At 36.7% G+C, this 7,357-nt stretch overlaps 1 pseudogene; it reads left to right on the top strand.

Moving 5' to 3' along the window:
- The first annotated feature begins 324 nt into the window (after positions 1–324).
- Positions 325–598, top strand: LOC144243157 (protein kish-A pseudogene; annotated as a pseudogene).
- Positions 599–7,357: the final 6,759 nt, after the last annotated feature.

Raw genomic sequence — 7,357 nt, 5'->3', positions numbered from 1 at the left:
GGAACTCAACCTTCAAAGTATTTTCCACTTAACTAGTCCCCCAAAACAAACAATAACTAAAAGCAATATGTCTTCCAGTTAATGATGCTTTATCACATCCATTATGACAGTATTTTTTTTTAAAAGTAACTCAATGAAGTAAATGCTTTCGTTTTTATCTCTACATTTGGTACTCAGAGTGATATATTGTCTTGTCCAACATCGTGCAGCAGACAGGAAGCAGAACTGTGAACCATCCCCGGATACCCAGGTACCGCATGATCTGTAATTTCTGTGACCCCACAGCTGAGGCGAATGCACCATTAAGTTTGTGGAGATGCCTCTTCAGCCCTGGACCCAGAAGGCGTGATGTGGTTGTGGCTTTGCCAGCCTCACCAGGCTGCCATTTTCAATTTTCAGAGTCTGTCGACTGTAATCTTGCTGCTTAAATGCACCTGTGCTTATATCTGATCCTTGGCACCCAGTCCCCTGGACAGAAATAAAACTGAAATATTGGGTATATTTTGGAAATGCGCCAGAATTGGTGAACGGAAGAGAGGGCCCTTATGTTGCAGTGTGCCATATAGTGATGGCCTTCAGCCTCCTCTTCATACAGTAGCTTGGAAAAACATCAGAATTTAATTACCATCAAATTTCAGGGTGAGAAAAAAGACTTATCTGCAGAAAATAATGCAATGAATGGTTAACCTTTTTTTTTAAGTTATTTATTATCGAGAGAGAGAGAGAGAGAGAGAGAGAGCAAGCAGGGAGGAGCAGGAGAGAGAGGAAGAGAGAATCCCAAGTGGTCTCCATGCTGTCAGCTGAGAGCTCATTGCAGGGCTCCAGCTCACAAACCATGAGATCATGACCTGAACTGAAATTAAGAGTCAGACACTTAACTGACTGAGCCACCCAGGGCACCCCGATGTTTAACCTTTTGTTCCAGAACATAGAACGAGATAAATAAATAGGATGCAATCATTTAATACTCAGGGACTTTAATATGTCTGTAACAATCAACCTCAGTACTGTCACTACTATATGACATTCCACAAATGTTATTCTGTTGTGTCAGATACAAGTTTTTAGTGAGCCATCTCTAAGGCACATAATAGAAAAAAATGGGCAAATTACTCAAGTTCCTTTCACTGTATTTGTAAATGATAAATCTTTATAGAAGCGGGGGAGTTTGTGGAGACAGCTTTTTAAAAAAAAAATCTCAATATTTTGAGGACTCAGTTCTTATTTTCATAGTATTCTCCCTCTACACCTCAGCCCACATGTACTGTGCCTACCGGGCTAGCCCTCAACTTTTCCTAGATGATATGCAATAAGAACATACAACCTTTAAAGAAATAATAATCTATCCTTTTTTGTTATGCTTTATTTTGCTTTTTGCTTTTGTGGCAAGAGTACTTAACAAAAATCTACTCTGTTATCAAAATTTTAAGTATATAGTACAGCACTGTTTAATCTCAGGCCTTACAGTGAAGTCATAGTTCTCCAGAACTTATTCATCCTGTGGATTAAGAAGATGTGGCACATACATATAATGGAATACTACTCTGTGATGAAAAAGGATGAAATCTTGCCTTTGCAGCAACATGATGGAACTGGAGGGTATTATGCTAAGAGAAATAAGCCAGTCAGAGAAAGACAGATATAGTTCACTCATATGTGGAACTTGAGAAACTTAACAAGATGATCAGAAGGAAAGGGAAGGAAAAATAACATACAAACAGAGAGGGATGCAAATCATAAAAGACACTTAAATTTACAGAGAACAAACTGAGGGTTGCTGGGGATGGGGAAAATGTGTGATGGGCATTAAGGAGGGCACTTGTTGGGATGGACACTGGGTATTGTATGCAAGTGATGAATCACTGGATTCTATGCCAAGACTACACTGTATGTTATCTAACGTGAGGATAAAATAATTAATAATAATAATAACAATAATAAAGAACTTATTCATTCTGTATGACCAAATGTTTTCCCTTTCCCCCTGCCACCATTTCACTTTCTCCTTCCACTAGTTTGACTATTTTATATTCCACAGAAAAATGAGATTATACTGTATTTGTCTTTCTCTGACATATTTCATTTAGCATAAGGTCCTCCAGGTCCATCCATGTCTTGCAAATGGTGGGGTTTCCTTCTTCTGCAAGGCTGAATAATTTTCTATTATATATAACCGTCTCACATTTTTTTTATCCATTCATCTGTTGATGGGAATTTAGGTTGTTTCTATATCTTGACTATTGTAAATAATGTTGCAATGAACATGGGGGTACAGATATCTCATCAAGATCAAGATTTCATTTCCTTTGGAAATGTACCCAGAAGTGGGATTGCTTGATCGAACAGTAATGTTATTTTTAATTTTTTACGGAACCTCCATAGTGACTACACCATTTTGCATTCCCACCAACAGGGTAAAAGGATTTCCTTTCCTCTACATTCTTGCCAATACTTGTTATATGTAGAAGGGAATCCTTTTACAAATACATATATATACATATCCCATCCTAACAGGTGTATGGTGATAATTCATTGAGTTTTGTTTTCTAGAGGTGGGAAGAAACTTTTGGGGGTGATGCACTAGTTTATGGCACTGATTATAATGATGGTTTCATAGGTGTGTACTTATCTCCAAACACATCAAGTTGTGTCTCTATATGTCAATTATGCTTCAATTAAGTGGTTTTAAAAACAAAAGAATAATTTGAAGGAATAGGTAATTTAAATTCATACATGGAAAATTGTGGATTTCCCTAAGAAGTTACAAAGTCTGGAGCCATAAGTTTTTATGCTAAAATATGCATGTTTACTTTATATTTCTAATCAAAATACTTCATCTCTCAGTCCAGTGCGTAGGCTGTCATCTTTTCTCCAAGAATCAAAGGGTGGGAATTAGTTTCACATTTACATCACTAAAGCGCCATTGGTTAGTTTTAACAAATCAAAAGAACACAAGCTCTTATGAACTGCAAAGAGGACCTGGATTTTGTCAGTTCTAAAATACTATCTCCAGCATGGTAGGCACTCAAAAAATATAAATGAGTGGGTGAATGAATGAAGATCTGGCTCAAAGAGAGGCAAGCCTCCCACTCTTAGGAAGCAGAAAAATGCTTGTAACTTTTATTTGGCACTATTTGCAGAAAGGGACCCTCTTTTTATTATAGCGGCTGAAAACGTAAAACTACCTAAATGTTAAGTCACAGGAAGTTAATTAAATATACTACAGTCTAGACATGCTTTACAGACAATTAAATTAACATTGCAGAAGTCAACTTCATGATATATCACTTACAATGTTTTCAGTTTCAAGTAACATAAAACACTGACTGAAACTGACTTTAAAATAAGCACTTCTATTATGGCACCTATCAGAAAGTCCAGAGGTAGGACAAGTTTCAGGTTGGTTGATCCCTGACCTCAACAATGTTATCAAGAACCACGTTCTGCTATCCTTAGTGAGTCAGATTTGCTTTAGGAAGTTCTCCTTCACTATTTCAAGATGGCTACCAGGTTCCAGGCACCATATCCAAATACAGCAATGTCCAGAAACCCAAAGGACTGTCTCTTCAGGTCCCATATCTAGAATCAGGGAAACTTTACTTAGGAGCCCCCAGCAGACCCCCCATTATGCCTCAGAAGAGAGTCATAAGCTTACCTCTAAACTAACCCCTGGAAAAAGAATAGGATGGCAATTATTCAGATAGACCAAAGAAGATTAACCCTCTTGATCTTGGATATAGTCACCTTTATCTGATGGTGAGAAGTAAGCCTCTAAACAGAAGTGATGAGTGGGTATCAGATGTACCAATCAGAATACACTAGGTCGTACTGCAGAAATAAACATCACCAAAGTCCCAATGATCTATAATAACAGAAGTCAGGGTGCCTGGGTGGCTCAGTTGGTTAAGCATCCGACTTTGGCTCAGGTCATGATCTCATGGTCTGTGGGTTTGAGTCCCACATTGGGTTCTGTGCTGACAGCTCAGATCCTGGAGCCTGGTTCAAATTCTCTGCTACCTCTCTCTCTTTCCCTCCCCACCACTCATGCTCTGTCTGTCTGTTTCAAAAATTAATAAACATTAAAAATTTTTAAATAATGGAAGTTTCTTTCTTTCTCATGCTACATGTACCTCACACCAATGAAGTCTTCTTTTCATCATCGTCCCTCAGATATCCAGGCTGATGGAAAAACTCTGACCTCAAACATTGCTAGTCAAGTTATCATAAGAAATAAAGAGCTCTGAAAGTTATCAAATAAGCAAATAAATACTCTGGTCTGGAAACTGTGTCAATTCCATTCTCAACTCATTTAACAAAACTAGGCACATCACCCCACCTATTGCAAAGGTGCCAGGAGGTGTGATCCTATTATGTCCTTAAAGAAGGGAGAACAGGGAACATTAGGCAAACAGCATCCTTTTAGGTGAGCAATGGGAAAATATTCATGATACTCTATTAAGTGAAAAAAGCATGTGACAAAAACACATCCACCATAGTATCCCAAGTATACAACTCTCTGAGTGTATAACAAGTTGAAAATGATTGTTATCTTAACAAATGGGAATAAAATTCCTCTTAGAGAGTGTACTGTATTTGCTTAGGAAGATACCTTAAATGTGATGACAACCAAAAACATCTCTAGTCGTTGTCAAATATTCCCTGGGAGGAAATTCACTTTTTAATTGAGAACCAGTGTATTAGAGGACTATCTAATATTCTGTTTTATTTGTGTTGCTCTAATGTAAACTTTTCCCCACTTCCCATATGCTGAAAATCTTTAATAGATTCTACCAGACACACAAAGATTTTGCATGAGTTGTTTCTTTATTTTGTCTGGTTTTGATATCAGGGTAATGCTGGTCTTATAACATGAGCTTTCCCGTGTATTTTCTGGAACACAGTGCATATAAATGGTGTTGTTTCTTTCTTAAATTTTTAGTTAAAGGAATCAATTCCTTGAAACACACAAACTTTAAAGCTCTCTCATCTAAGACTTTTAATTTATTGCCATAAACTTGTTCATAATATTTTCTTATAATTTTTTAAGTATCTATAGGGTCAGTAGTGATGTCCCCTCTTTCATTCCTGATTTTGGAAATTTGTATCTTCTTTCTGTTTTTCTGGTCAGTCTAACTAAAAGTTTGTCTTTGTCTTTTTAAATTTTTCTCTTTTCAGAGAAAAGAGATCTTATTTAAAAATCATTGATTTTCTTTATTATTTTTAAGCCTGGCTTCCTATGTTTGCATAGTATAATGGTCATCCAATGACCAGAGAGAGATCATACTCAACTACATCAAGCCAGTAAGCCTTCTTTCTGTCCTATATCAATGGATCTGTGTGTGAGTAGAGCAGAAAATTCAAATATCAAGTCATTTTCGAGTCTTCCCAGTCATTACTTTCCACTGGGCCCTTTGCGCCTCCGCTGTGTATGTGCATTGGCTCAGGGTTGGTTAGGACTCTGGCTGACTTGAGGTCCTTCCTGTCTTGCCATGTATTCAGGCAGTTTCAGACAGTAATATGTTTGTCCCAGCCACTACTGCCACTTCGGACTGAAGCCATTGGCATGATCACTCACCTGCCTCTGAGATTGTTAGTTCCAAGCACATCAATGCCACCAAATCAAGTGATCTCCTTTTGACTGTGGTAGAGAAACTGCCGGTACTCACCTGGCAACACCTGGCATTGGTAGAACCCCTGCGTGGACTGAGTTTGTTGGCACTGGAGTGAGGGAGAAGTAGGAGCATCTGTAGGCCAGACTGCCACAGATTACGACATTTCTTAACCAATGTTTAGCAGTATTTCAAGCACAAATGCTTCTCAGGTTATTATAACCTTTAGTTGATTTCTAGAGTACTGAATGGATTCTTGTTTGTTTCTTTTTTCACTTTGCCCATGCTCATAATTGTTTTTCAGGGACAAAATTTGCCACCCTGCTCACTCAGCCATAGCCAGAGTGAGCGAGTAACTTAGTTTTGAAAAATACAGAAAGAATCTACTAAACATTAAGTGATTAATTATATCTCTCTACATTCCCTGACATTTTTAAAAGTTGTACATCTATTTTACATGATTATAAGTAGTGTGTACATATTGTTTTGAATTCTGGGGTATTTTTTAGCTTGTTATTTTATATATTCATTTCAACACTTTGGCATAACTCACAGAATACCATCATGTTCACATTACTCTAACAACAGTATACTTTTAAAAGTCTGCAAACACATGATTCTTTCCATTTTGTATGTGGGTTTGGAAGCCAACTTTGTTCTTTCCAGGTTGCTTAAAAAGCTTGCATAAGCTTTGCGAAATAAATATTCTTGTCACTGTCTCTGCGGCCTCTTATAGATTCAGTAAGAATAATCTCTTACAGATTGTGATGAAATTCTAATGTTCAGAACAGATTCTTGACAGGCCTTAAGACCCACACTTATTATGGTAGTGAGTAATTGCAATATTTATAAAGCCACACTATAATATGTAACTGTGATTTATAATGGTTTGGATATTTGGTACCCTAATCTGAATACAGACTTTCATAACATCCCCCAATCTACACACGAAGTCCATATGTCATCTATTTATGTAGATTTATCTAAATCTATTCATCTATATATAATTAAAGTGAATTGAAATCATTTACATTGATAAGAACTATTTCATGACAAACCTAGAGATGGGTGGTTACATGCTGGGTATCACAAAACCAAATGTGATGGTTACAGTATAACTGTTAACACTTCTGCTTTTCAAGACATACTAATCCTCTATTGGATAAAAATGCTTTAGACCAAAAAGCGCCTAGAATGAGAATTCCATATTTCTTAAAATTTCATGAAATAAAATATTTCCAAAAGTATTAGTTCTCTATTACATACTCATTATTGAACATACTAAAGTCATTGTGCCTTACTTTCTATTTTCCACTCTGTTACAGCATAAATCAAATTGATTTGGTGTGGCCTGGTCGATGCATACAATAATGTCCCAGAAAAAAGTGTTTGAGGTAAAGCAAAAAGAAACATAAAGAGGTGACAGTTTTTCTTTTAAATCCATATGCAGTAATAAATATATCAATGCTACCTATGGATTTTTCAGAAAATTTTAAAAGGGCTCTATAAAATTCATGTCTTAGTCCTCTGAACATATTTTATTAGTGAACAGCTGTTTAAGGTTAACCAAAATAAATCCTTACTGTATTTTAATACACTGGTTCCCCGAATCAGCACTTTGTATGCCTCATTTAGGTTTTTTTTTTAATCAATTACACAGATACTGGATATGATCTGACTTGCTGGCAGTTCCTATGAAACTGAAGAATTGACAGCAAACTCTGTAAGAGCCAGCCCACAAAATGATT

The sequence above is a fragment of the Crocuta crocuta genome, unplaced genomic scaffold (assembly GCF_008692635.1).
Source record: "Crocuta crocuta isolate KB4526 unplaced genomic scaffold, BGI_CrCroc_1.0 scaffold26, whole genome shotgun sequence".
NCBI classification, from domain to species: domain Eukaryota; kingdom Metazoa; phylum Chordata; class Mammalia; order Carnivora; family Hyaenidae; genus Crocuta; species Crocuta crocuta.
This window is presented reverse-complemented; position numbering and strand designations above follow the sequence as displayed.